General features: G+C 45.8%; 1 long non-coding RNA gene across 2 annotated transcripts in view; it reads left to right on the forward strand.

Annotated features, from left to right (window-relative positions):
* Positions 1-22744, forward strand: part of LOC119974205 — a 60968-nt gene that overhangs the window by 16131 nt on the left and 22093 nt on the right. The gene's annotated exons all lie outside the window — the stretch shown is intronic.

The raw sequence follows: 22744 nt of genomic DNA on the forward strand, positions 1-22744 counted from the left end.
GAGTTACATAAAGCAGAGAAAGGATTAAAAGATTAACTCTCAGTAATTCCTGATAAAAGCTCTCTTAAAAACTGCCAACTCTCTCGTCACAGCCGTACTTTAAGAAGCAAAAACAGTGGAATTGTTTCTATAAAGTGTTCTCAAAAGCTCTGATTTTAAAAAAAATTGTTTGCAAGGAAGTTCTTCAAATGCTTATACCGGAGATTTCTTTTTCCAACGTGTAAATAGTAGATGAGTTCTGTGCGATAAAATATTTATGACTTCATTATCTGTGTTATGCAATTGCTCCTTCATTCCCCTTGTACAGCCTTTACTTTGCACTGTGCTGGTGTTCTAGTTTAACAACAGACTCCACGAGGACTCCTGGTCCTGACCACCATATTGCACCCATGATGAAAAGTGCAAGTGCATGGATGTGGTGCACTTATATTTCATCATCATTTGCTTTATACGCTGCCCATAATAATACAACAATACTGTCGGCAGAATCGGCCGGTCCCATCAAAGCCAATCCCCACCACTGGTTCCCCAGTGGCAGGGCAGGCGAGCCATTCAATTTGTCATCGACTTTGACCAAAAGATCCCGCCAGTAGCGAATGGCGAATTGCCTCCGCCGCAGGAAAACCCTAAGGGGGTGAGGGGCGGAGGGGAGGAGCTGGAAAATTATGTGAGGGAAGTTAGGTAGAAAGACCATAAGACCATAAGACATAGGAGCAGAATTAGGCCACTCAGCCCATCGAGTCTACTCCGCCATTCAATCATGGCTGATATTTTTCTCATCCCCGTTCTCCTGCCTTCTTCCCTTAACTCCTGATCCCCTTATTAATAAAAAACCTATCTCTGCCTTAAAGACACTCAGAAAGGAGAAACATTTACGTCATGTTCTGTGACTGGCTGATATGAATGATGTTCCACAGAACATCTAGTTTAAATAATTTCTTATCAAACAACTGGATGGCAAAGATAGCTAGAATAAATGAAATACTAATACTAAATACTATTATGGAGCTACTGCAAAATACGTCTATCCACCAACCCGACTTACTCCCAACTCCCCAGACACAGGTCACGTGGTGGGTTTTACACTGCCACCTGGTGGTCGGAGGTCGTGTATAATATTATGTATAGAATTGCTTTATGCATATCATCACAATTTAGAGAGGAAATTCTCAATCTCAGGGCCTAGTTAGTTGAAGGCACAGTCAGAATCGGATTTTCCTGCTTGCATTTTGTGTATTTGGAAAGCAACGGTTATTGCTGCTGTTGCTTATTGGTGGATTTTGCTGTCCAGAGGAGATTTGTTAATAATGAGAGCTTGGGATGTATATGAATTTACAGGAGCACAAAATTGTTTTCTCTGTGTGTGCCACAAGACTCCACGGTTTGCTTCTATAGAACCTCAAATAAGACGGTACGTCTGGACACCTAGACCCCGAGCTCACACGTGTACAATGGAGTTTTGAATTCAGTCACACATCATAGCAGCTGCTGATTGACTGGAGATGTACAGTTACGGATGGGCACATAAACTACACAAGCATAATAACACAGGCCTCCAATATACTTTCAAATGCTTCCTAGTTTTGTTATGTTATTATTGCACACACCTTCCTGCTGTACGGATTCCCAGACTGTTTAATGGCATACCTCAGTGTGACCGACAACTGAGGAAAAACCAGCTGATCGCTGCTAATGAATAGCAGCTGGCGGGAGGAGCAGCAGCTCAGAGAAAGACTTGTTCCTCACACTGCATTCATTGAAAGGCTGAAAACTCTTCCTGTGCTCCAGAAAGGTATCAGATGCCTAAATGGAAACAGGAGCCAGCTCAGATCAAGCTGACTGGAGCCAGTGTTGTACAATCCTCCCTAAAACAGGCACCAGTGGGAGGCTACTGTGGGGAAGAATAGCAGCATTGTGTGAGAGTCCTAGCCCAGTAAAACTGGACGCAAGCCAAAACTTTATTTTGCGAGTGAGGAGAAGGCAACTGGATCAATGTAACAGAACTAACAATCATCCACCTTCCGAACCCGAAATATGGCTTCTTGACTTCGCAAAATGATCGCAAGTTAATTTGAACATCAGTTAAGCCATTAAAATATCCCAATTTGTATAATGATGGTTCTACTTTATTAGTTTGTGATTTCAATTTTCTTAGCAAATGCACAAGAACATCAGAAAATGGAGAGCAAGGAAACATCATTTGGCCCATGCACCATTTTTTTATTCATTCACAGAATGTGGGCATCGCCCGCCAGCATTCATTGCCCATCTCTAATTTCCCTTGAGAAGATGGTGGTGAGCTGCCTTCTTGAACCGCTGCAGTCCACGTGGTGTTAAGGAGGGTGTTTCAGGATGTTTTTCATCCAGCGACAGTGAAGGAATGTCGATATGATTCCAAGTCAGGGTGGAATGTGAGAATTGAGAGTCCATACCTGATTTTTCAATTATTTTCTAAAAATAAATTTAAAATACCCAATTTATTATTTTCCCAATTAAGGGGCAATTTAGCATGACCCACCCTGCACATCTTTGGGTTGTGGGCGTGAGACCCACGCAGACATGGGGAGAACGTGCAAACTCCACACAGACAGTGACCCAGGGCCAGGATCAAACTGGGGTCCCCGGTGCGGTGAGGCAACAGTGCTAACCACTGCACCACCGTGCCGCCCCCTCTGATTTTTCAGTCATAAACTTCTCTTCCACATGATCTCCTTGATTCAGAGTTGACCGGCTAGCCAATCAGCACCTTTATCTCCTGTAGTATAAATTGTTGCGACCATTGAAATTTGGTATTCTTGCATTTGTCCTGATCAATGAAAGGCGAAAAGCTTCAGCCACATATCTCTGTTTTCAGCAATACTCAAATTCTGTCCTATCAAGCAAATATTTATTATTATTATTATTATTATTTACTTAATGTGAAATCTGCTGCTGGTTCTGAGCAAAGGTTCAGTCAAGACTTGGAGATATGTGCATGTTATGGCCACTGTTCATTCTGCCTTGGAGCTTTCCTTTTATTCACGTCATTATTGAAAATCTAGCCTTGCTTTGAGATCTCTCACAGTCGAACGCTGCAGTTTGTAAACGAATTGTCGGCTCATGACAGAGAGGTGAGAGGTCAGGCAGGTCACATGGCTGGTACGGGATTGACTGGAGTTCGCAGCCAATCAGCAGTTGGCAAGAGCTGAGCCGATTCAAAGGTGAGAATAATGTTATTGGGAGAAGCCATGAAGTGGCCTCAGTGAGTGAGGATTGTTTGGGACTTGCCCGTTGAGCCGAGAGAGGGCCACGGACCTTCCTTTTAGAACCCCTGTTCTGGGCAGTACACACATGGTGCAACTGCCTGAAGAGGTGGCAAAGTGAGGGAGAAAGGTGGGGGGCAGGTGTCACACTAAACAGACAATTTGACAGCACAAGGGTTAACAAATAAAGACTTTTCCTGTGAAGGTTTCTGGGTCAAGTGCTCGCCAGGCATAATCCTAATATAGATTATCCCTTTCTACATAAAGAGTACATTCTGTGATGCCTGCTTCAAAGGTATTTAGAACATTTACTTTGCTCTAACTTACATTCTGCCACCCAGCTTAACTCACAAACAATGGCTTCTCATTCATGGAGTGGATTTGTTTGGAATCTAACAACTTGCATTGAACAGGGGACTCTATTCTCTATTGGAGAGTCACATTATTACTGGTGCAAACACTGAATCACACTTTGCAAATCTGTTATCTAAGTGAAGTGAACATTAGCCTCATTTTCTTAACTAGGATACTCCTCTCATATTGAACAGGTTCTCAGCCTGCGCCAGGGTTGGGGGTGAGGGGTTGGGGGGGAGGGGGGCGGGGGGGGGGGGGGGGGGTTGGAGGGGATCAAAGAATCCAATGCATAACTAGCTGCCAAGTTTTTATTTCTTGGTTCCAACTGATACAGTTTTATTCCTTCCTCTCCTGCCTTGTTGCCTTTTTGCTGGGCTACAGTCCTATTGCTGGGCTCCGCTATGGTTGCCAACTCTGATTGGATGGATTCCTTGAGACTTCATCACATGACCACCAGCCACATTTCCCCCCCCCCCCCCCCCCCCCCCCCCCACCCCCAGCCGTGCTCCCACCATTGGTCACATGACGCCTCTGCCCTCACACCATCCTGCCCCACCTCACCAATCGAAAAGAGGGAAAGGCTCTTCATTGACCGACTGGATGACTCTTGGCCATCAGTCAGATTTTTGTTCCCTCATCTCCAATATTTTTATCACTGATAAAAGAGTGTTCAAAGAAAAAAGGAAAAAAAAAACGATATACTGATACAATAATTTTTTTAACGCCCCAAATTCCCCAGTGTTCCTCGCAGCAGTGTCCTGGAGATTAATTGTTAATCTCTGGGAACTCTAGGCCAATCTCTGGAGGGTTGGCAGCCATACCAGCTTTGACAAAGGGTCATCTGGGCTCGAAACGTTAGCTTTTTTCTCTCCCGACAGATGCTGCCAGACCTGCTGAGATTTTCCAGCATTTTCTCTTTGGTTTCAGATTCCAGCATTCGCAATAATTTATTTTATACCTCAACCTTACACAATTTTGTCTAATGGGCCTTGAGTGGGTCAGCCATACAGTGGGGGCTGCGGGAGTGGAGGGGGCTAGGGGGCGGGGAGCCAATCCTATCCTCAGCCGAAATCCACATATTCCTTTCCCAGCTGGAGTCACAAGTCAGAAAGGGAATCCTGACTGACAATAATCCACACAGGTCAAATCCTGTCTCTCCCTGATTGTCTAAACTGGCACAGGCTGATTCACTGGGGATCATCTCCCTACAGTGTAATTGATCAGGATTATGGCCTTGTGTGCTTGCAGCAGGGAGGTCTGGTAAGAAAGAAACAGAGAATGCTACAAAAACTCAGTAGATTCTGATGAAGAGCTGTGGCAGTCACCACTGTTGCATATATATCACATATGAGGTGGAATACGGTAAGGCTCCTGTACTACAGGTACACATCTCTGCTCAATAAAGCCTCGATTACACTCGTCTCGTCGTAATTGATAGTGCATCAATTTATTACGCAGAGATTTTACAACGATTGATGTCCGCATCAAGCCGGATCGCCTGCAGCTGCACCCTCAAGCAGACAACAGCAAGTCGCCCTTCGCACATTGGCTAGCTTGCTTTGAAGCCTACATCGGATCTGTGGCAGAACCACCCTCAGAGGCACAGAAGCTCCAGATCCTGTATACGTGGCTGAGCTCCAATATCTTTCCCCTCATCCGGGACGCGCCTACCTATGCTGAGGCCATGGCGCTACTTAAAGCAAACTACACCCAGCAGACCATCAAACTCTACGCCAGGCACGTCCCGTTCACACGGCATCAACTCCCCGGTGAGTCTGTGGAAGATTTCTGGCGTGCCCTGCACGCCCTGGCGAGGGACTGCGATTGCCAGGCCGTTTCGGACGTTGAACATTCCAAACTCCTAATCAGGGACGCTTTCGTTACGGGCATAGGGTCGGCGTACATCCGCCAGCACCTCTTAGAAGGGGCTACCCTCGACCTCGCGGCGACCAAGAAATTCACGATCTCACTAACAGTTGCCTTCCGCAATGGACAAGCGTACGCCCCCGACCGCATGGTGCCCCCCCCTCCATGAACCCCACCAGCGAACACCTCATCGTGGACCCCACCAGCGAACACCCCCAGCCAACCCCAAGCCTGCGCCGCGTGGCAGCCAACCAACCCCGGGGGACCCAAGTGCTACTTCTGCGGACTGAACAAAGCACCCCCAGCAGCGCTGCACAACGCGGAGTGCGCTCTGCAAGGCCTGTGGAAAGAAAGGACATTGCGCTGCTGTGTGCCAGGCCCGCTCGATCGCCGCTGTAACCTGGCCCGTTGTCCCTGCACCCCCCACGTGCGACCCGTGGGAACCAGCCATTTTCGTTCCCGCAACCGACGTGCGGCCCATGGGTGGCGCCATCTTCCTCGCCTCAGACCTCGTGTGGCCTGTGGGCGCCGCCATCTTCTTGCCTCAGGACACGTGCGGCCCGTGGGTGCCGCCATCTTCCTCGCCTCAGAACACGTGCGGCCCGTGGGCGCCTCCATCTTCTTGCCTCAGGACACGTGCGGCCCATGGGCGCCACCATCGTCCCTGCCTCAGGGCCCCTGCTCGTCGGGAACCTCATCGGGCCGCTCATCGCGTGCAACCGCCGCCGACCAGCCAGGGGCCTTCCAACACCATTTCGCCTCCATCACGATGACCAGTCCCGAACGCACAACCTCGCGACCACGTCGACGACAGTGAAGGTCGATGGGCACATGGCATCATGCCTTCTTGACTCCGGAAGCACTGAGAGCTTCACCCACCCCAATACGGTAAGGCGCTGCTCCCTCGCGGTACACCCCATTAACCAGAAAATCTCCCTTGTCTCCGGATCCCACTCCGTGGCGATCCGGGGGTACTGCACCGCCACCCTCACCACCCAGGGTGTAGAGTTCAGCGGCTTCCAGCTCTACATCCTATCCAACCTCTGCGCTGCCTTGTTACTCGGCCTGGACTTCCAGTGCAACCTCCAAAGTCTAACCCTGAAATTTGACGGGCCCCTACCACCCCTTACTGTCTGCGGTCTCACGGCTCTTAAGGTCGACCCACCTCTGTTTGCAAATCTCACCCTGGATTGCAAATCTGTCGTCACCAGGAGCAGACGGTACAGTGCCCAGGACAGGACCTTCATCAGGTCTGAGGTCCAGCGGCTGCTACGGGGAGGCATTATCGAGGCCAGCAACAGCCCCTGGAGAGCTCAAGTGGTAGTTGTGAAAACTGGGGAGAACAACAGGATGGTCGTTGACTACAGTCAGACCATCAATCGGTACATGCAACCCGACGTGAGATTCACTCTCCTCACTGACCAACAGTCGGTTGCCTTCATGTTCAACAACACACAACAGGGCAAGATCAAAAATGATAAAATCTTGAGTTGGAGGATCGAGCTCTCCACCTACAATTATGAGATTTTGTATCGCCCCGGTAGGCTGAACAAGCCCTATCCCTATGCCCTATCCCGAGGTACATGTGCCAGCGCACAAGGGGACCGATTCCGGACCCTACACGACGATCTCTGTCACCTAGGGGTCACCCGGTTCTTTCACTTCATAAAGGCCTGTTATCTGCCCTACTCCATTGAGGAGATCAGGGCTACCATTAGAGATTGCCAGGTCCGCGCGGAATGCAAACCGCACTTCTACCAGCCAGACCGAGCGCACCTAGTGAAGCCCTCCCGCCCCTTTGAACGCCTCAGCGTAGATTTCAAAGGACCCCTCCCCTCCACCGACTGAAACACATACTTCCTTAACGTGGTCGATGAATACTCCAGATTCCCCTTCGTCGTCCTATGCTCCGATATGACGTCTACCACCGTCATCAAAGTCCTCAACACCATCTTCACTCTGTTCGATTTCCCCGCCTACATCCACAGCGACTGGGGATCCTCATTTATGAGTGATGAGCTGCACCAGTACCTGCTCAGCAAGGGCATCGCGTCAAGCAGGATGACCAGCTACAACCCCCGGGGAAACGGGCAGGTGGAGTGGTAGAATTGGACGGTCTGGAAGGTCGTCTAGCTGGCCCTATGGTGCAAGAATCTCCTGTCCTTCTGCAGGCAGGAGGTCCTCCTCGACGCCCTTCACTCCATTCGGTTGCTACTTTGCACTGTGACTAATGAAACCCTGCCATGAATGTCTCTTTGCCTTCCCCAGGAAGTCCACCTCCGGGGTTTCGCTCCCAACATGGCTGACAGCTCCAGGGCCCATTCTCCTCCGCAAGCACGTGCGGCTCCACAAGGCGGACCCGTTGGTTGAGAGGGTACGGCTACTCCATGCGAACCCGCAGTACGCCTACGTGGCGTACCCTGACGGCCGCCAAGACACGGACGACCTGGCACCAGCTGGGTACCGACCTCTGCCTCTGCCCTGGCACCACCCTTCCTCCTCCCAGCGCACCTCACCACAGCCCCTGCCTCCAACTACTTGATCCCTGTCATAGCGTGGCCCCTTTGAGGGGCGATCCTTTGCGGGTCACGTTAGAGGCCCGGAGCCTATGGGGACAGACCACTGTGTTGGGCATTGACATGGCTATTAAGCTCTGATGGTAACACTTTTAATAAAAGCTAGAAAGCAAGTTTTGACTTCTTCAACTCCAAGTTTATTTTGTTCAACAATCACTTCTCCAACACTCACAGTGCCACCTGTATCCCCTGTTGTATTCTATATTTTCCCCGCGTCTTGACTGTAATAGAGAAATTCAAACAGCATTCATTAGGTAAGCAAAACTGAACTTTATTCACTAATTAGAACTGCTAGCAGAAATTGGCAGAAACTTGGAAAGTCGGAAGGCAGTCAATTACAAACTGCGGAGTCCGTCCCAAGTCTGCGCTAGTACAGAAAAAGAAGGCGATTCTTATACATTATAGGATCAAGATAACATGAATACAGCTTGGTCAGGAATTTGGTCAAAAGTAAAACATAAGTAATAATCGTTACCATGGCGGCACTTTGCTGACCGCCAGGGGACGTGAGTTTCATATTATTATCTTGTCTTTGTTTTAAGTAAGGGAAGAAGTTGTTTAGGAACAGGAAGAGATAGTTGTTCAGCTTGTTATGTATTACGACTACTTCGGGCTCCAGGCCTTATCTAGACTCTCAGAGTCACCCAGTTCCCATAGACAGGCTGTCTCTGTTTCTGTGCCTTAGGTTATAGGACATTAGTTTAAATTCAATTGTACCAAGAAAACTTGACTACTTTTCCCATCATGCCATTATTTGCTTCATACAATACCGCACCCCTTTATACATATGTGCAGTCTATGAAACAATAAGTGTGGTCTATTAAGCAATTAAAGCTCCAATTTGAATCTAAGCACTGGGGAACATTAACTCTTTCTAAAGGGCAGCACGGTAGCATTGTGGATAGCATAATTGCTTCACAGCTCCAGGGTCCCAGGTTCGATTCTGCCTTGGGTCACTGTCTGTGCGGAGTCTGCACATCCTCCCTGTGTGTGCGTGGGTTTTCTCCGGGTGCTCCGGTTTCCTTCCAAAGATGTGCAGGTTAAGTGGATTGGCCATGATAAATTGCCCTTAGTGTCCAAAATTGCTGTCAGTGTTGGGTGGGGTTACTGGGTTATGGGGATAGGGTGGAGGTGTTGACTTCGGGTAGGGTGCTCTTTCCAAGAGCCAGTGCAGACTTAATGGGCCGAGTGGCCTCCTTCTGCACTGTAAATTCTATGATCAACAGATTCCTCCTCTTAAAGGAAAAAAGCTTTAAGTTTGACGTAAATTCCGAATACAAAAATATATATATTTTATTTTCTACAATAAATGCACCCTATTCCACCTTTTTAAAAATATATATTTTGAATATCCACCCTCACATTCTCTTCCTTATAGGATAAGTCACCCCTCCTTAACAATTTCTAATATCATCAACCCACTTGATCCTGTCAATCTTGCCGTCTCAATGGGCTGAATGGCCTCCTTCTGCACTGTTGGAACTCTATGGTCTCATGGTTTTCTGTCACTATAAACAATCAGTTTCAGTTGTCCAATATCACTGAAAGATTGGGGGCTGGATTCACCACAGCCCCGCGCCACGAAATCGGGCCTGGCACCGGTCCGCCGATTCTCCGGGATCCGAGAATTGGCGTGATCGCGGAGTACTCCACGCGGCTGGGGGGGGGCATTGCCAGAGGCCCACCCAGCGATCCTCCGCTCCCGGCCGAGTTCCCGACGGCGTGGTTCTAACCACCTGTTGCTGTTCGGGTAGCTCGCATGGCGGCTGTGGACTCAGTCTGCGCCCGCCTTGGTTGGGGGGGGGGGGGGGGGGGGGGGGGGAATCTTTGGGCACGCGGCCAGTCGGGTGTGCCTACATTTTTCAGCTGCCCCGCAGTCCGAGTCCGCCATGGCGGTTGCTGCAGCCACTGGAGGCCACCGCCGTGTGCAAGCGTGGATACAAAACCGGAAATGCAGGGGCTGGTATCTGCAGCTAAAGCTTTGTGAATCACTCTGGGTCCCTGCCAGCCCCCTGTAGGTGAGTGAATTGGCTCATCTTGTTTATAGGAATCTTCGGAGTGAAACGCCAGCCTTTTTACGTGGGAACATAGACCCATTTTGGGAGGATCCAGCCCAGGAATTTCAAAATATAAGTGTCCAATTTTAATTTTGCCAATGTTTTGTTTGTTTGAACAATTTCTTCAACTTTGGGATTGTTGGGCAGCGTGGTGGTGCAATGGATAGCACAGCTGCCTCAGGGCGCCGAGGTCCCAGGTTCGATCCCGGTTCTGGGTCACTGTCCGTGTGGAGTTTGCACATTCTCCCCGTGGGTTTCGCCCCCACAACCCAAAAAGATGTACAGGGTAGGTGGATTGAACACGCTAAATTGCCCCTTAATTGGAAAGAAAAATGAATTGGGTACTCTACATTTATTTGTAAAAAACTTTGGGATTGTTCATTTTTGTGCTTAGTTCTAATACTGCCATTTGGTCTTATTTGTCTCACTAGCCAATTCAGCTGCCCAATGAAGCTTCGGAGTTCCTCTTTCTATATTTCAGAAGCTGCTGTATCCTTTAGTGAGGCCCAACTACGAGTAATTGCTGTGGGGTCAATATTCTCCAGGGAAGGCTACTAATATAGAGTGACATGCGGACCATTCTGTCCGATTGCTAACCCAATGTATTTGAATGTGCCACAGGCCTGACGTCCAATCATGAACTCCATTCTAAACCCATTAATAATAGTATTTTCAAATTTGCTACTGTCATCCCACTAAAAATCATCTACATGCATCATGAAAATGCCCAAATGCTTCTCTTCATGGTGATAATAAATCAAGCAGGGTTTGTTTTCAACTGAAGACTTTAACAAAACCGACCTCACTGAGAAATACCAAACTCTGGATGCGTCATTCAACCTGTGTACATATTTATTTAACTTCCAGAGTACCCTTTCTGTCTTTGGCACCTCTTTCAGAGAATCTTCGCTTTTCTACTTGCATTCCCAAACATTTGTGGCTAACAAAGCCAAGAAGATCTTCAAAATGACCTTTCCTTCCTGAGGTGAATCTACCCTCACATCTTGGTCACCCAGTTTTTCTTCAAAACCTGGCTTCGGCCTTATAAGTTCCATCATATTTGAGTAGAAGGAGCAAATACAGTTGCTGACAGGAAGGTTGGTATTCAGAAAAGATGAAATCAGATGACTGAAGGTCCAACCTGTGATCAAAATTGCAGATTACAGTGGTAAAAGTGGGTGTTCAATCTCTTAATCTAATTGTTTCTGTTCCTCACATAGGACGGATAATCAGTCTGAAAAGTTTAATTGCTTCTTAACTTTTTAAAGTTGTCCTATCAAAATGCTGAGATACAATTTGATCTTTTTGCGAATTGCTCCTCTTGACAATTGTCATTTTTAATTTGAGAGTTATTTTACAGAAGGCGGCTAGACTTTTTGCTGGATTTTAGATTTGCCTGAAAAGATAATATTTGGATCTGTTATGGGAAGGAATGTGGCCTAGACACATGTTGAAAGCAGATCACTGAGTGATGTTTCCGATGTCTATTAAATAGCAGGTTATGTATAAAGTGTTACAAATTTAGGGGTGGGTGTAAAATTGAGTGTTTTTTTTAAATTAAAGCTATAATCATTTTGTACAGGTCTTTGGTAAAATAAATGATGAATTTATCACCATGTACAGAAAGTATATATTAAACTGTTTTTAGATGTTGACTTGCTGAAGGTGCATTGAAGCAAATCAACTGATTTTTCAGGTGCTGACCCACCTGTTATGTGCATTCAAAATTTTGTTTTGATTATTTCAGCATTTGCAAATTTTTATTCTCTCCCATCAAGAATTAGAAAAAGACTTTTGTATTGTTCCCTATCAGAATCCCAGAACTACAGCACAGCAGCCATTGTGTCTCCTATAAAGCTATCCACATAATTCCATTCCCTCGCTGTTTATTTTTCTAGACTTCTCTTTTAGAAGTTATTATGGATTTTGTATCTACCACAGGTATTGATCGAGTATTCCCTGTTCTAATAGCTCTCTTGCCTAACAAAAGTAAACCCCCACCATGTCTCTCTGTTAATTTGGTGCTTTACTTCAATCCATGCCCTCTGGTTACCAACTCGCTAACGACTGGAAATACCTCATCAAAACCCCTCATCAGTTTATAACACTTCTGTCAGATCTGTTAACCTTGTCTGTTTTAGTGAATTATCTCTTTAAACGTTTCCACAATGGTCATAACAATAATAATCTTTATTATTGTCACAAGTAGGCTTCCATTAAGGGCAGCACGGTAGCATAGTGGTTAGCACAAATGCTTCACAGCTCCAGGGTCCCAGGTTCGAATCCCGGCTTGGGTCACTGTCTGTGTGGAGTCTGCACGTTCTCCCCGTGTGTGCGTGGGTTTCCTCCGGGTGCTCCGGTTTCCTCCCACAGTCCAAAAATGTGCAGGTTAGGTGAATTGGCCAGGCTAAATTGCCCTCAGGATCCAAATTGCCCTTAGTGTTAGGTGGGGTTACTGGGTTATGGGGATAGGGTGGAGGTATGTGCTTGGGTAGGGTGCTCTTTCCAAGAGCCGGTGCAGACTCGATGGGCCGAATGGCCTCCTTCTGCACTGTAAATTCTATGAAATCAGGAAGAACCTTCTCCATGCATATCCATCTATGAGATAAAACCCGTTGTCCCTATCTGGGACTTCCGTGCACATCACAAGTACTTTCAAACTTTATGGGTCTTGCTGTTTAGCATCTCTTACTACTTTATTATCAAATTTGTTAGAAACCATTGAGGATCTTGAGGGCGGCATGGCAGCACAGTGGTTATCACTGTTGCTTCACAGCTCCAGAGTCGATTCCCGGCTTGGGTCACTGTCAGTGCGGAGTCTGCACGTTCTCCCCATGTCTGTGTGGGTTTCCTCCGGGTGCTCCGGTTTCCTCCCTTGGTCTAAAGATGTGCAGGTTAGATAGATTGGCCATGCTAAATTGCCCTTAGTGTCCAAAAAAATTAAGTGGGGTTACTGGGTTACGGCGATAGGGTGGAGGCATGGGCCTGAGCAGGGTTCTCTTTCCAAGGGCCGGTGTAGACTCGATGGGTCCTTCAGCACTGTAAATTCTATGGTTCTATGATATGAGCTTCTGCTCCTTGTAGCACTCCTAGTTGTACCATATTTCTTGAGCTTGTTAAGCTGCAATATATATCCTGCCTTATATTTCATTCAGGACTGCTAACTGCTTGATCTCCCCCTCCTATTAGGAGATGTTCTTTCAACAGTCCTTGATCTCTTCCTATGGTCATGTTATCTGCCAGACCTACTGTCTGAGCTGACACTGCATTGCTCTCCATTTATGTACTTCATGTCCTCAATCCATGGGCCTAACCTCCTTCCCTTTATCTTGTACATTCAACCAGTTTTTATATTTTCGATGGCTTACCTGCTCTACCAACAATGGTTGCATTCTTCCACTGACTGGCTCCTTCTGGCAAGTATATCACTTAAATGCCAACTTTTGGCAGTTGTCCTTTAAGACAAATAGCCTCATCCGGTTCATCAGAATTACTGGTTTAGCACACTGGGCTAAATCGCTGGCTTTGAAAGCAGACCAAGGCAGGCCAGTAGCACGGTTCAATTCCCGTTCCAGCCTCCCTGAACAGGTGCCGGAATGTGGCATCTAGGGGCTTTTCACAGTAACTTCATTTGAAGCCTACTTGAGACAATAAGTGATTTTCATTTCATTTAATTTCATGTTACTCTTCAGATAGCCTGTCAATCTGTGCGATCTGGTCCTTATAATTCTGTAACATGTATGTATGAGAAGTATCTGGTTCCTCAGCATGTTTAATAACCCCTTATGGTTCTGCAAACTTGTAAACTGTGGCCACTAATCTTGACAAGTGTACCCGGACAGTCTGGTTTCCATGCTGCAAAATGATTGTTTTACCATATGTACCTCTAACCTTTCCACTCGTTAAATTCAACTCCTTTATAGAATGCCATGTCATCCTGTCTGAAAATAGTTTCCAATGGTTGTTCATTGTGCCTCAAAGCTCTCCAAATACTTTGAGATCTCTGCTTTCAGGAAGGTTCTTCTACCCTCATGCAGTGCATTCAATGCCCAGAAAAGATAGAGCTAATTGCTAAGTCCCCTCCAAATCTGGAGGATGATCATTCATGACTGAAGGAATTTTGGGATTTCTACTAAAAAACAATTGTTATAGACTGTAGCCCCCTACCATCTGTAGTGAATTCTTTGCATGGACAGCCCATGCTAAAGCCAAAGTTAATTTACAATCTGGCCTATCTGCCAACATTTTACAAAGCAATTCATCTATCACAGCACGATTTCTCTCACACAACCCTTAGTTGAGTGGGCTTTTTGTAGCTGAATTCATAACTATTATGTTCATGTTCTCACACATATCCTGATACTCATTGGAGCGTTAATTGTTTAACAGACCACTCTTATTGCTTGAGAGTCTGCACATATATATAAAGGGGAGACAAGTGCCACTGTGGTTTGTTGGAGAAGTGACTGTTGAACACAATAAACTTGGAGTAAAAGAAGTTAAGACTTCCTTTCTTGCTTTTATTATAGTGCTACCATTGGAGCTGAACAATGCTAGCACTTGTGAGAAAATATAGAATTGCAATCTAAGATTTCTTTGAACGAAAGACTGTATTCTAAGTGTCCTGCAGGGTGGTTTGGAGTGGCTTGGTAAACAAATGGCAGGATCCAAATGTAAAATTGATTGATTGATATTTGATCGATTGATTGATATTTATTGTCCCATGTACCGAAGTACAGAAAAGTATTTTTTTGCGGCGAAGGGAACGTACACAGTACGTATATAGTAGACAAAAGAATAATCAACAGAGAACATTGACAATGGTACGTCAACAAATAGTGATTGATTACAGTGTGGAACAAGGCCAAACAAGAGCAGCATAGGGCATCGTGAACAGTGTTCTTACAGGGAACAGATGAGACCAAGGGAGAGTTGTTGAGGAGTCTTGTAGCTGTGGAGAAGAAGCTGTTCCTATGTCTGGATGTGGGGTCTTCAGACTTCTGTATCGTCTGCCTGATGGAAGGGTCTGGAAGAGGGCAAAGCCTGGGTGTGAGGTGTCTCTGACAATGCTGTCTGCCTTCCTGAGGCAACAGGAGGTGTAGACAGAATCAATGTGAGGATGGCAAGCTTGTGTGAAACGTTGGGTTGAGTTCACCACACTCTGCAATATCAAGGTATGACTACACACCATTGTTTGATGAGTGTTAACTTTATGACAAATGGAAGTTTGAAGTTACCATGTGGTCGCAGGTTACATCCTTGTCCAAGAAAAATCAAGGAATGGCCTTAGCACTTTCATTACCATACTAAAGCAAAATAAGATGCAAGGTAATTTTTGAATTGAAGCCTGAGTATTTAAACTCAGATGAAAATTCGGATATATTTTTAACTTTCATGGATAAGATCAGCAAAAAGGATGACTTAAGTGCTTATGAGGCCTGGTCACATTTTGACACATTTAGAAAGTCGGAGGAAACTTCCATAGAAAAGCGCATAATGGAATTTAACAGAGAAAACGATGGAAAATCTCAGCAGGTCCGGCAGCATCTGTAGGGGGAGAAAAGGGCTAACGTTTTGAGTCCAATTGGACTCTTTTCTCTCCCTACAGATGCTGCCAGACCTGCTGAGATTTTCCAGCATTTTTTCTTTCGTTTCAGATTCCAGCATCCGCAGTAATTTGCTTTTCTGGACTTTAACAGGCTGTATATAGAATAGAACAGTACAGCACAGAACAGGTCCTTCGGCCCTCGATGTTGTGCTGAGCAATGATCACCCTACTTAAACCCACGTAACCCGTATACCCGTAACCCAACAAACCCCCCATTAACCTTACACTACGGGCAATTTAGCATGGCCAATCCACCTAACCCGCACATCTTTGGACTGTGGGAGGAAACCGGAGCACCCGGAGGAAACCCACGCACACACGGGGAGGACGTGCAGACTCCACACAGACAGTGACCCAGCCGAGAATCGAACCCGGGACCCTGGAGCTGTGAAGCATTGATGCTAACCACCATGCTACCGTGAGGCCCCAAGGCTGCAAAAATTCCATCTAGGAATTCCTCAATCTGTGCTGGTGTTGAAGTTATTGGACTGTGCTAAAGTTACAAATCGGGATAGGCTTCTGGTTTTGAAGGGAGTTAAATTTGCAGAAAGACACATGCTGCTAGGACAAATGTCTGAGGCTCTAAAAAAGCTCCTGGGCAAACATTTCTTCCCAGCAGCCCTCGTGACACAAATGGGCTGATCAGCAGCAAGACAGGCCAAAGAAGACACAATGTTAACAGCGAAGCAGGTCATGGAACTTAGTGAGATACAGATGATGTAATTAATGTGAGGAGCCAGGTCTGTCTGTAGTTTTGCAGCCTGTTATAGGATTTTAAGTTGGCCAGCAGTTTTGTCAAATGCTGTTAGGTTGAGCAGAATTGTACTGAATCTGTTATTGAAAGGAACTCTCTCCAAAGGTCTTCACAAATAAGCAAGTAACCTATTTTGTTAACTTTATTTGTAAGTGGCATGTGTACTGTATTGGGTTGCTTAATTGGAATTAGTGGCAGATGTAGATAGTAAGTTCAAGTTTTTCCTTTTATTTAAGAACGGTTTAACGCATCATTGTAAAGCTATTTCTTTGATATTAATGTGGTTAATTCTGTGATTAAATTAAAGTTTGTTTTAAAGTAAAAGATATCTATTGGTCAGAGTCATCACTCCCGGGGTGAAGTATCCCTTACTCACAGGTTTACAAATTGAAAAATTGTTTGGGGGTTCTCACCTGGTATTCTAACAAAAGTTGGGGTCTGGTCCGATATCCTAACATGTGGCAAGTTGTCAGTGGGCCTCAAATACCTCAAATTGGATTTAAGCGACCTGCTCTTTATTTCAGCACATAACGGCGAGTCTTTCGCTGGGAATTCCGAAGGTTTTCGTGTATCTGGACAATGTCCCAGTGATGGGGGCAACACCGGAGGGACACAGAGAGAATTTGGAAGAAGTCCTAAAGAGGTTTAAAAAAGCCGGTGTTCGACTAAACGAGAAAAGTGCACGCTTCAGGCTGATGAGGTCACATTGTGGTATTGTGTGAAGCAAATAATGGCATGATGGGAAAACTAGTCAAGTCTTCTTGGTACAATTGAATTTAAACTGATTTCATATAACCTAAGGCACAGATACAAAATACACAGATACAGCCGAGGTCAACATGACCTGAGAACTGGGTGACTCTGAAATTCTAGATAAGGCTTGTTCGTCATGAACCTAGAAGCAGTCTCAATACATACCAAGCTGAAAAACTGTCTCTTCCTGTACGTAAACAAATTTGTCCCTTTCTTAAAACAAAGACAAGGTAATGATATGAAACTCCAGTCCCCTAAAGGTCAGCAAGGTGACGCCATTGTAACGATTATTACTTATGTTTTACTTTCGATCAAATTCCTGACCAAGCTGTATTCATGTTATCTTGATCCTATAATGTATAAAAATCGCCTTATTCTTCTGTAATATCGCAGACTTGGGACGGAATTTGTAATTGACTGCCTTCCGAGTTCAAGTTTCTGCCATTACTGCTAGCAGTTCTAATTCGTAAATAAAGTTCAGTTTTGCTTACCTAATGAATGCTGTTTGAATTTCTCTATCACAGTCAAGAAGTGGGGAAAATATTGAATACGACAACGTGTTTAGGTTTCAGTGTTGATGCAAAGGTATTGCATTCACTTGAAGATAAGACAAAGGCAATAAAATGGGTTCCTGAATCAAGGAATATGGTGGAATTGAAGTCCTTTTTAGGGATGGTCAATTATTACAGCTATTCTTTATCCAATCTGTCTATCATTTTGGCACCCCTGCATCGACTGCTTAAGAAGCACCAACACTGGACGTGGGCAGAATGTCAGAGGATGTCTTTCGATCAGGTCAAACAGACACTGCAGCCATCAGCCTTGCTGGCCCATTTCAACCTGGATAAAACCATCATAGTCACTTGGGATAAATCACCGTATGGCATTGGGGTGGTACTCATGCACAAAATGGCCAACTCCTCACCAGCATCTCGGACCATAAAACATTCCATGGCATTTTTGGTGAACATGAACCTGTCCCGCCAATAGCATCAGCCCGTGTGCAAAGATAGACACTGCTCTTGGCCACCTATTCCTATACCTTTCAGCATAGACCGGGAACCCAGATATCAAATGGGGATGTTTTAAGTCGGCTTCCACTGCCACAAACAATTTCTGAGCCTCTACATGAGATCACCCTGTCTCTAAATGTTCTTGCACTCTGTTTCCTCCGGCCACATTAAGATATGGATCAATAGAGACCCTGTATTGTCAAGAGTTAAATAGATGGTTCTCACGTGCTGACATTTTGCATAGTCAGAAAAATTAGGCCCTATATGCAATGTAAGGAATGGGTTCTCCCTTGGGATTGCCGGGTGCCAAGCCTTGGGAGGCTGCCTCTTCTCCAAGAATTACAGCAGCCATCCAGGTCTGTCTGAGGTGAAGATGCTGACTAGGAGTTACATTTGGTGGCCAGGGATAGACGAGAAGATCAAAAGTATGGCCAAACTTTGCAAACAGTGTCCAAGTCAACACAACCTTCTGCCTGCATCAAGTTTGCACCCTTGGGTGTAGCCGGGGAGCCCATGGATGAGGCTGTACATTAGCTTTGCAGATCACTTTTTGAGTCTGATGTTTTTGATTGTGGTAGACACTCATTCGAAGTGGCTGGATGTTGAGCCTATGTGTTCGACCACTGCGATATCCACTGTGGTCTGCCAAATCTTTGCCATTCATTGCCTACCCAAGGTGATTGTTTCAAAAAATGATACTGCCTTCACAGCTGAAGAGTTTCAACACTTTGTTAAGTCTAATGGGATCCAACTGGTAAGGACAGCCACCTGCCACACTGCATCAAACAGGCTGGCTGAAACAGTGGCCCAACTGTTCAAAGCATCAATGAATAAACAAGCTAATCAGAAACTACTACATCATTTAGTGGACTTCTTGCTCTCGTACAATTCAGCCCTGGATACCACCACTGGTTTCAGCCCGGCTGCGTTATTAACAGGCAGGCACCTCAGGGCACAGTATGACCTTATTGTCAGGGAGGGTAGAGGCTAAGCAAGCCTCACAGAAAAGCCAGCATGATACAGCCAAGGAGGACAGGTCGTTTCAAACAGATGATTTAGTGTACATGTGGAACTTCGGTGGACAAGCAGAATGTTTGCCTGGGAGAATTGTTGCCACCACGGGGCAGTATCCAATGTCATAGACATACAGGGCCTTGAGGCTAGAAAGCACGTTGATAATTTGAGAAGGAGACAAACCATCATCCCCGAGAAGGGGTGGGTGGACCCAGCTACCAGTATACCACTTGCCAAATGCAGTGGTGTTAGAACTGAGATATTTTCAAGGGTAATCATCCAGGGCCACAGAAGGAGTTGAAGAGGTTGTCAGTACTACCCCAACTTCGGACTCTACCAATTTGCCTCCCCTTGCTGTAGACTTGGATGCCTCCAGTCTGGAAAAGCCTGTTGCCAAGTTGAGATGTTCGGCAAGAGTTAGGAAGTCACATACTCATATCCCATGAACTTTGCTCTGAGCTCCCTTACTGTAACTCTCTCTGTATTTAATTGTAAATAAAAGCTTTTCCAATTTTGCATTTCAGGGATCTGTAAGGGAACTTATGGGGGCAGGAATGTGGTAGCGTGGCCCCTTGAAGGCATGATCCTTCATGGGCCATGTGACAGGCTCAGAACGTATGGGGACGGTGCATCTATCAGCTTTTTGGGCGTGGACCTGGTTGTTGGGGTTTGGTCAGAGTTAGCTCAGGAGTCGATAGAACAAGACCTGTGTAGTAGTCGCATTGTTCTGTAAATAAAGTTCTTCTTAGTTAAATAAATCAGCATTATGATTTAACACTGCCTTGCCGTTTGCCTTGCAATACAACAATCCCCATTGACCTCAATGTTGCTGGAGCTTTTTCCCAGGCATTTTTCAAGCAGTTACTCTCACTCCTCCATGTGGTGATATGCCTGTGAGCAATATTGTAGATAGCTGGTGGTGCAACCTCCAACCAGCAGGTGGTGGTACAGACACACCATGTGGTGATGTGACAAGGAACTTAGGTATAAGTGCGGCAGATCCGGTGATCCTCAAATGGTTATAAGGTGCACACGAGGACAGTCGTGCATAGGGGTAGTGACAGGGGAGTAGAAATAAGCGCCATGATAACTTGCTCTTATCTTACCACATGTGATTTAATAAAGATCCTGGTTTGGACAAGTCATAAGCTGTTCTGCGGATTTCTTGCCAGGTATCGAACACCATACACAACACTCCATTGTTCAGTTCTGCTATGCTGGCCTTGATCAAGGCTGTGATGAAATCTGCAGCTTAGTGCTTCTTTGTGGAATCCAATCTGAGCTTTGGAGAGCTGGCCGTATTGCAGAGTATTGCAGAGCCGGATGGCACTCCTCGAGCTTCTTGAGGCTTTGAACCAACCTCTGACTTGCAAACAAGGCGACTACCAACTGTCAAGTTGTCATGTTTTCCAGTATGCTGAGGAGAGCCATCACTTCAGCCAAAGATATCAAGCTGGGCAGGTGAAGAAAAAACAAGATAAAATAAATCACAAATTGGAGCAAATTTATGGGAAATACTGCTGAAAGAAGAAAAAGGCTGATTGACTAAGAAAATGATGGCGGGCCCCGTCATTCTTAATGAGATGTCATCACACCACAAAAGTTGCTTAACAAAACTCCACCCAGCCTCATTAACAGCTGCCTTTTTAACAGGGACCCTGTCATTTATTTACGCCACATTGTAGAAAACGACTGTGGTTCCTTTGGCTTCAATGCTTTTCTGAACAGCCAGGATTCCTCTTTAAACACCAAACCCTTGAAAGGTTCCATATGCCAAGCATCAACAGTACACAACTGTGAAAATGTGCACATTACGGTCATCAGATCGGGCAGGATTTCACCCTGACATGATTAATAGATTCCTTGATTAAGAAAGGTTGGGTGAGCTGTGTTTACTTTGGATGAGGGTAATTATGTGAGGCCCAAGCGATGTTTGTGAAAGACCCAGTGATTATTTGCAAGCTCAGTGACATAAGATGTTAATGACCTGTAACCCAAAGGGGTCAGAGTGCAGGTTGTAACCAGTGAGGCGAATGATCTGATCTTAATTGGAGGGCAAAGGTTACAGCTACGGGGATCTGTTCACATGACAAGGAGACGCCACTGGTTTCCACAGTTAAGGGGGTTTCATTTTGCTGGAACAGGACCTTTCCTTATAGTCACTGCTTAGAGATCAGAACGGTCCAAATTATTATTGTTAATAGTTATGAGCCTATGTGGTTTGGTAAGGCTATGGTTCTATGGTTGCTGGTAGCCTGCCTATACTTGGTCCAAATGTACATCTGATTTACCCTTCTCTAGCCCAAGAGCACAGAGTCGGGATTGCCAACCTTCCAGAATTGTCCTGCAATCTCAAGGAATTAAAGATTAGATTAATGCCTTGGGCAATGCAACTATAGCACCCTGCTGAGAAATAATAGGGGCCTTCAAAAAATTGTGGTGCTTTTTTCCATTTTCTTTGAGCACTTGCAGTTATTGATCGCAAGAACTTTGGTGCGAAAAACTGTCTGATAGTACAGGGCTGCAGGAGGTGGAATGTTATGTGCTGAAACCTCTCAGACCAAACCAGCATTGACCACCCTGACAATGAGGTTAAATCCAGTCCATCTGGTTGACATTTGCCAACTCTTCCCAGATCAGCGTTCAAACATAGGAGCCAGCACACTGAGGAGCAGAGTTAATGGCGGGCTTGGTTCAGTACTTTATCCATCTTCCCTCGAACCGAGGACAATGTCTGCCAGGTTTGGTGATTTGTGTGTCATCAGGTGATTCGGCAGTCACAGCTCTTTGGGCAGGGAGGACTGGAGTTGCCACAAAGAAAGTGAGTGTTTTGCTCTCTCTCTCTCTCTCTCTTTCTGCTTTCTGGGGAGAGTTACAGAACAACAAGATCCAGGAGTACAGGTTCAGAGCTCCTTGAAAGTGGAGTCACAGGTGGACAGGGTGGTGAAGAAGGCATTCAGCGTGCCAGGTTTTATTGGTCAGAATATTGAATTGGGAGTTGGGACGTCTTGTTGAAGTTATATAAAATGTTGGTAAGACCACACATGGAATACTGTGTTCAGTTCTGGTCACCCTATTATAGGAAGGATATTGTTAAACTAGAAAGAGTGCAGAAGAGATTTACGAGGATACTACCAGGACTTGATGGTCTGAGTTATAAGGAGAGGCTGGATAGGCTGGGATTACTTTTCCTGGAGCATAGAAGGCTTAGGGGTGAACTTATAGAGGTCTATAAAATAATGAGGGGCATAGATAAGGTAGATAGTCAACATCTTTTCCCAAAGGTAGGGGAGTCTAGAACTAGAAGGCATAGCTTTATGGTGAGAGGAGAGAGATACAAAAGAGGCCAGAGGGGAAATTTCTTCACACAGAGGGTGGTGAGCAACGGGCTGCCAGAGGCAGTGGTAGAGGCGGTGACAATTTTGTCCTTTAAAAAGCAGTTAGAGAGTTACATGGGCAGGATGGGTACAGAGGGATGTGGACCAAATGCAGGCAAGTTGGACTAGC

Source organism: Scyliorhinus canicula, chromosome 12 (assembly GCF_902713615.1).
Source record: "Scyliorhinus canicula chromosome 12, sScyCan1.1, whole genome shotgun sequence".
Taxonomy (NCBI): Eukaryota; Metazoa; Chordata; class Chondrichthyes; order Carcharhiniformes; family Scyliorhinidae; genus Scyliorhinus; species Scyliorhinus canicula.